Genomic DNA, 8,572 nt, shown 5'->3' with positions numbered 1-8,572 from the left:
ACTGGAAAATGTTTAGCTAGGGATCTATTTATGCCCATCATTACAGTAAGGCCGATAAACAAAAACAGAAAACCCTTCACTTCAAAAGAGCAAGTTTTCCAAAAATACAGCAATACAACAGAAAACACAACAACAAACCAAAAAGAACAATAAACAAGAAAAACTACACATGAAATGGAACAGATCAGAAAACACAGCACTGAAAACAAGAAAACAAGCACAAGAAAAATAAGAATAAACAATGTAGACATCTACAAAAGACTAAATACCAGAACATTTGAGTAAATGCTGCTGACAGCTGAAGGAATAGTATGGAGACAACTTAACTTATTTTAAAGATCACTTTTGATGGCCCTCAGTGTCATTCAGGCTGATGTGGAATCATTTGCATGTAAAAGGAGGAATAAAAATAAAAAAAGTCAGCGTTTCATGTGACATCTCTGATAATTCATGTTCATTTTCAGGACACAGTAAAATGGACTCTCAAAATCAAAGATTGCTGGACACAAGAAAACAAAACATTGGACAGCTGAGCCAGTTGTGAAACACTGAGTGGCTGGACAGAATGGTAGGATAACATTTTAACAGCTGCTCCTGTCTATGAAAAAACACACAACTTGAAAGTGCCAACAACCCCATAACCCAGACCCCTACATCCCACCTCCCCGGGAAAGTTGAAGTGACTTATGCGGTGGTCTGAGGGCATGAGAGAGAGGCTGACATTGTACACTGTTCTGACTCATTCTGTACCCACAGGCCCCAAGACTACAGAGCCTGTCTTTAGATTTGTGTCTCACCCATACTCTCTTGTGGGAGGATTCCTTTAGTTCATTCCCACAACCTCCATGTGAGGTTCCTGTCAGGAGAAAGACTGTACCTCCCACCCCGTGACAGTGAGGGACAGTGAGGGACTTTATGGCAATTTTAGATATATGCAGCAAAGATTTCCTCAAAAATTCACAAATGTGCTCAGTATACACAAAAGGAAAGCCAGCCACATTGCCCATTAAGGAGAATATATTAAGTTATCCATTTCTCTGCTTCAGCATATGATTTGTACTATGCGTTGCTCAGTCATTCAGTTAAATCATGTAGCAGAGGGGGACACGAGATTCCTCATGTGAACTCCAAGGAGACTGAATAGAAACAAAAAGACTCTTTAAAGCTCTCACAGATGAAATATTTGCAGTCATACAAAAACAAATGTGAGACAGGTGAGGAAGCACATTGTCCTCAAGTCTGCTACGGTGGCCAGACTTTCCTGTACAAATCATAACAGCAGTTTACAGGGAGCTGCGGTGTCATGGGCAAAATGTGTATCCTGTCAAACAAAGTGTGAGAGGTACGAAAAGCCTGCCGACCTTGAGTTGAACCAGGAGATTTTATTTGCAGTGACTGGTCACATTCTCGCTCTTTCACCACTGGTGACCATGGAGACTGTCGTCTTTGTTATTTAGTCGCTATCAAAGACTTCAAAGATGGAGCTGTGGACACTTTGGCTTTGCAACTGACCACTTGACCCTCGGGTGCCTTGTTTGTGGGGAGCTGTAACAGGAAATGAACTGAAGCTTATTCTGAACACAAACTGTTCACAACAAGGCTTGACACCACAAGATATGAACCGCTGCAGCAAAAAGAGAATACATGGGCCTCCAAGAAATAAATACGAGGATCCTTCAGATCCCAATAATGCTGACTTTGGGTGGCATGGCGGACTCTTTTGAAGAATTTTGATTACTTCTTTTCTTGCTTCTGAAAAGGGTAGCGGTGACAAGGAATGAATAACAAGAGGACCAAACAGCTCTGGTCAAAATGTCATCTTTAATGTCATCCCAGTCACTGATGCAGTGGTGTACATGCTTTGATTACAAGATAAAAGAAGCCCTTTTCTTCTGATGCAGTCCTCTGATTTCTGGGTGTAATCAGAGGGGAGGAAATTAGCATTTTTCTTTAGAGAAAAGTGGCCGCTTTAATTGATTTTTTCATTGGGGGCATGGATTTATATTGTGTTTTAAACGCTATTTTTATACCTCTTCTACAGCTCCAAACAACATAACACTTACGTGGTAGTGAGTAGAGGGTCCCTAAAGCCAAACCGAAGTGTCCCAAGGTCTTCATGTGGTCGGATATAGAGTCCAGAATGAATTTAATCAAGCCAGTACCTGCTCTCAATCAGAGCCTCTTCCGTCAACAGGAGGCTATCTCACGCGAGACATCACGTCACGTGAGTCCATAGTTGATTGCCGAGTGTGGAGTAACTCGCTCCGGAAAGTCACAATTTCGTTGCCGTTCTTTTTACAAACATAGTCCAGTATTTCTTTCGAAAGTGAAATGAAGTTGTATGCAACAGCAAAGCCTAGCTTACTAACAGGTTGGAATTTTGAAATGTCACGTGACGTGATGTCTCGCGTGAGATAGCCTCCTGTTGACGGAAGAGGCTCTGATTGAGAGCAGGTACTGGCTTGATTAAATTCATTCTGGACTCTCTATCCGACCACATGAAGACCACGGGACACTTCAGTTTGGCTTTAGGGACCCTCTACTCACTACCACGTAAGTGTTATGTTGTTTGGAGCTGTAGAAGAGGTATAAAAATAGCGTTTAAAACACAATATAAATCCATGCCCCCATGGCTATGTTGTCAGTCCGAAGTCTCCGTGCAAGCAACACTGTCAGGGTCGGCTGACATTTTTTTGCGTCTTTGCTATGGCTAAATCATGGGTAGATTGGGCAATACAGCTGGATGTTGTACACGACCGAAATGGTCCTTTAATTTTTACAGTACACTGCAGTGTACGAACCCCACATTATTTCCTTTGTTGTGCACCACCTCGTTGGAAAGTGTTTGAGCTTGAAAAAAATGCATCTGCATAGTCCTTGCCTGTAAAGTCCTTCCATGCAGCATGCAGCAAATTGTGTTGGCGCCATATTTAAGTGCTAATTTACACACCACCAGCCTAGTTAGGAACACTTAGTCTCCCTATAAAAACATTAAATGTCTGCCAACAGAAAATCACGTATGTGCTTAGCACACTTTCCATATCTTACGAAGAATACCCAGGGAGCTGATGGATTATGAGAAATGCTCACTGTCAGCCCTGTGATTACTGTAAAAGCCTGTATATACAAGATACATTCCACCGGAGGCACTCGGGTGTCATCAGTATACGAAATAAAACAAACATGAATTTGAGCCCTTTTTAAAAAATTTTCACCATTATAACTTGTTTGTGATTGTCGAGAGAAAACACCCTGCTATGGAAATATATAAATCCTTTGCAAAAAAAGCTGGGAATGGACGTGCATGTTTAAGACCAGCTGAGTGGCCTGCAGTCTATGTGCTTGCTGAGCTGAGTGGATGAATTTGGATTCATGTAGACATGTCCTGCCACAATTAGGACTTCTTCCCAGAACTGTCTGTGAACAAAGAGAACTGTTCTGTTTTGAAATAAATCGCCAAAACGGACATCCTTCTCGGGCATCGATATATGGGACTATATGGGGTCTAAGTTTTTGTGGAACCAACCTTTCTGCATTTCTATCAAAAGAGTCAATTCAGAAACAAGATGTCCATTTTTTTCTTAGAAGGCTAACAAAGAAGTAATGATGAGGGCTTTTAAATGAATGAAATTACATATGACTGGAAGGAAATCAGATGCTGTTCATGTGATAACTTTGTGGGTCATCTTAAGTCCAAAATGGCCATACTGTTCTACATGTACTGAGGCATTAGACATTTTTGCTGTATATAATCTACTTTATAAAGCTGTCAGAACTAATTACACAGAGCTCTTTATACCTTCCAGCACAATCCCTGTATGAGCACACTAAAGACATTTGAACAAAAGCACGAGCAGAAAGATGGAACGAAAGCTGGGGGCCAAAAAGAGCACCAGTAGGGGAAGGAGCCAGAGAGGACGGGGGGTCTGTTTGATTAGTTTGCTCTTTACACAACTGACACTCCTTTTAGGGAAGAATTGGGGATAGGCCAGGAGGCGTTTTATGTGATCCAACAGTGGATAAAGAGCAAGACAACATTAGATACAAAATGAAGAGAATTGTGAATTGTGTCCCATGGTTGGTGAAAATAACATTACCCACTAGATTATCATCTAACAGGCAATGGAGCAAAATGAGACTTAATCAGCATATGCAGAAGTGGGTTTCGAGGAGGTTGTTAATGCTCTATCTTAGTCTTAGAGTATGAGCTATTTACTCTCCTTTATGCTCGAATTCTGTTTTCCACAATGTCTAAAATATAGCATAAAAACATGCAACAGTAAATATGAGAAAAGGTCTGGGTTGCAGCACATCTATACAGTGTTGTCCACATTCACATTGAATTAGATTATATATACAAGTGCATGGATATGCATAGGTTTGTACAATAGAAATGTGTGTGTAATAAAAGAAATGCAAGGTGTGTTAGCTCTTGAAAAGTATAGCAGTCCTACCCTGAAAACATTTCAGCACAGGGTGAGATATCTAACAAAATACAGTACCTCTGTCTACATTGTAGCCCACATACATATATAGTATGTAACCAGCTGGGCATTTTTAATTTTGATTCCTCTGATCTGTTGAGCAAAAATAAATCCAGCACTATAAGATGACACCAACCAGAAACCACTATGCTTTATGGTGACAAATGAAAGCTTCATTTTCATTTTGAACGCACAAAATCTGCTTGTATGTTTGGATTAGTCAAACCTATACTGCAGGGACGCAGGTCTTTGTCAGAACTGGTGAGAGATCGAAAAAAAACCTCACCTGCAGTTCAGTACACGTGTGACTACTAGCAAAGGCGTTTTTGTGGCCAGTAAAGTGAGGCTCATATTTTCTGTCATTTGATGACAATATATTTACAAGCTTTGACATGAGTACATTGGTAAAGTCTTATTGTGGTTGGCTCAAATCATGTGAAAACATTAGAAAGTTGTCATTATTGGTAGAGCACTGAGTTATCTCTGCTTTGGTTTGGACATGGAGACTTGAACTTTCTAAATCTGGGTCAAATCTGTGGTTTAGGTTTCCCTGCAATTTGTATTAATAATGTAACCATGCTTTAAACCGTGGATAATTCTATAGTCTATGGACTGATAAAGGATGCATAAAGGATTATGCCTTGAAGCACATAATGGTTTTACAGTGGGGTGAACCTAATTAGAATGTGTCAAAGCTCATGTGTCGATGTTGATGGACTCAGACTGGGCTCATTCAGTCACAATATTGCGATCATTCACCACAGCTCTGCATGAAGATAAAGAGATGATTCTGCAATGAATTTGGTTTAAAGGCCCAGCAAGTCACTGGCTATGGCCCAAACACTGTCCAATTTGCATTCCTGAAGAACAAGCTGTCCAATATTATCTCTGCTCAGTCTAACAGAGCCCACTGAAATCACAAAGGACTTGCTGTGTTGGCTTCTTCCCACATCATATATGCAGGAGAGGAGAGGCCAAATCAGAACTGTCTAATTATGCTGACCCCACAGCAAAGGATGCACCTGCAGGCACAGGTGTTTATGTGCTTAGCCTGCGAGGAATCTTTCTTTAAAGGAAACTTCTCAGGTCCTGCCAATAACAGACATTTATTATGTGCTGTGTCTGATGGAGTCATTTTTTTCCCTAAAATCTCAAAGCAGAACTTTGGAAGTGCATCAGTATTCATACCTTTCTTCTTTTTTTTTAAGTGCAAGCAGTTATAATTACAAATGCAAGCAAGCAAGCATATGCATGTCTACTGACGCACGTACAATAGCTTGGTTTGGTTGAATTAATAATCGGCTCTTCATTTCTTGACTATTTTCTGCAGGTCTGCAGGTGTGAAATCTTACATCTGCGTCTGCGTGAGGATCAAGGCTGAGCTGCTACAGTGGCACGAGACAGGCTCTGAAGTGTAACATTTCTTTGTGGAGGATCAGGGTTGTTTGATAAGACATTGCAGAGTCAGTGTGCTGTTAAATGTATCTGTTAGGGCCATGAGAAGAGCAGCAGTTTTGCAGAAACTCTGCCAACATTCCTGGGGATCGACAGCAGCTAAAGTATTCCACCTCTCCATCAAAACTTAAAGAGAACCTAATAAGGGAAGCTCAACATTTTCACTGAAAACTGGAAATCAAGTGCGTATTTGAGTAGAATTTTGACTTGACTGAGAAGGAAAGGTACTTCAGTGGCAGTTTTAGTAGCTATGTTAGGATGGATTTATTACAAGTCAGTTAAGCTATTTTCAATACCATATTATCAACATATGCAACTGACAGTAATAGATAAAAGTCTCTTTTAGAATAAGATATTGATACGATCATCATTATAGAAAATAGCTAATCGTCTATAAAATAAAACAAAAATTAAATTTACTTTTACATTGGTGCATCTCTATTGATGTTATTTTCTAATGACAGAATATGATGGATTTTTTTGCAGATGACTTGATATTTTAACTTTCCTGAAAATAAAATTAAAAAAAAAATCCAGCACAGTTGTACTTGCAAAATATAATATTTATATACTACAGTGTATTTGTCTCAGAGCAACAGGTACCCAATGTTGGGGAATTTGAGAGCTCTCAATAATCAGACACAGTGTGTCTTTGAATAAAGCAGGTGGGCCTCAGGAACATACCAGGAAACAAAGTCTTAATTCCACACATTGTGTTCACGCAGTGTTGTGAATATTAAAACATCTCCACGACTACTAGAATTATTTAAGCTGAAGTGAGTATTTGTGAAATTATGATGACATCTAGTGGGTGAATTGGGACTCCGAATAAAAAAATTGCCCCTTTATATTCTATGTCAACAAAATGCCTATTATCACATCAACACTGTGTGCAGGTTGTATTTCAGCCGGCCACAAGATAGTTACTAAAGTGTAAAATGTTTCAGGCTTCACAGAAACATTTGAGGGGTGTTCCATGCAACAACAGATGTAGGGAGTGCAGACGCTAACCAGAGGGCATGATGTCTGCAGTAGACGACAAGGTCCTCTCCACACCTGAGCCGGCACGCAATTCAAAACCCTTCTGTCTTCGCCAGGTTTCTAATTTAAAATGTATCGACTTTCATTCAGTAAAGACACTCTTGTCTTCCAGCTATAAGAAAATCCTTGTCTAATCCTCGATCATGGCAATCCTTTGAGAGGCTGATTGTGTCAAAAGTCTCGTGGCTCTGTTATCTCACAGGGGACATAATGAACACTACTGTTTCCTTGCGTTTTTATGGGGGCTTTTTTTGCAGAGCTGCCGCTGTGTCACAGAATGTGTTTGATCTCCAGGCAGCTGCTGCAGATGGGAGGTAAAACATTAAAAGGTCAAAGATAGCCAGAAAGACAGTACTGAGAGGAGGGGGATGGTGAGGGAAGGTGAAAGATTGATGGTGAGGATGAATGAACAAAAAAGGTCAATGTCAGCCTAGTGAATTTCTTTACGCTAAAGCCACCTGCTGAGTTACTGCATCAGCGGGTATGTCAGCAATGGTTAAAACTGTAATTCATATCTGTGTGATACATGTAAATCCTTCATGTTCATGTCAATGACAGTACAAAGCTGAAATTTAAATACAATCTTTATTGGGGACATAGACAGCTCCCAGATGTGTAGTTCAATAAACAGCAACACAGGCGTTTACAATCCAAGGACAAAGAATTCACTTTTACAATAACAAATTGAAGGTGTGTTACCTCTTGCAGATACTTTTCACCATCTATTGCCCTAAAATCTGAATGGCAGACCTCAAACCGATTACTCACTTCACTGTACTTTTCAAAAGTTAAACAATAGTTCCATGTTGTGCGTGCTTAAAATAAGTGATGTCAGCACTGACAGCGATAGAGCTAAGGCATGATGAGTTTCTGTTACTTCACAGTTTCATTGTCATTGAAACATTATCTGGATACTGTGGCCATGAACCTTTTTTCCATGCTGGCCAGAAAATCGTTAAAGAATCTGAAAAAAATCTATTTACCTTACTAATACTGAACAGATTTGCTGTCAAAGGGCTGTATAAAGACGTCAGGTACACTGCGACTGAGTACAAATAGATCTTTGATGGTAGAAAAACTCATTTTCCTCAAGTTACAAAATCTGAATTTAAAATTGTCCCAGTGACTTTTAATTCAGCTCACAATGCTGCTAAAAATATGTAAATCACAGCTGCAGTGGGATTTTGATTCTGATTCTATCTATATATATTAGCTTTATTTGACTATATAACAATTGTTTATTTTCACTATTAGGCTGCAATATGCTCATTTTTGTAAACATTGGGCCAGAATGACTGGTTTAAAGATAATAAAGAAGAAATATCACTTCAACACAATTAACAATTTAAACACCACACTTAAACCTGTGTTTACGATAACATGGGGCAAGAAAACAGATTCTTCTATTGTTTCGTTTTTTTCTAAATTCAGTAATTCTAGGTATTCTACTACTGCAACACTACATAGTACAAGTGTTTGTCCACAACTCAGCCAGTCAAAAATATTCCAGCACATAAAATTCCTTCCTCAAATTGCAGGTAAACTTTATGAATCAGCTGTCATAATAATATGTTAAGACTGGCCAACATCAC

This window comes from Odontesthes bonariensis, chromosome 21 (assembly GCF_027942865.1).
Source record: "Odontesthes bonariensis isolate fOdoBon6 chromosome 21, fOdoBon6.hap1, whole genome shotgun sequence".
Taxonomy (NCBI): Eukaryota; Metazoa; Chordata; class Actinopteri; order Atheriniformes; family Atherinopsidae; genus Odontesthes; species Odontesthes bonariensis.
Note: the sequence above shows the minus strand (reverse complement) of the source record.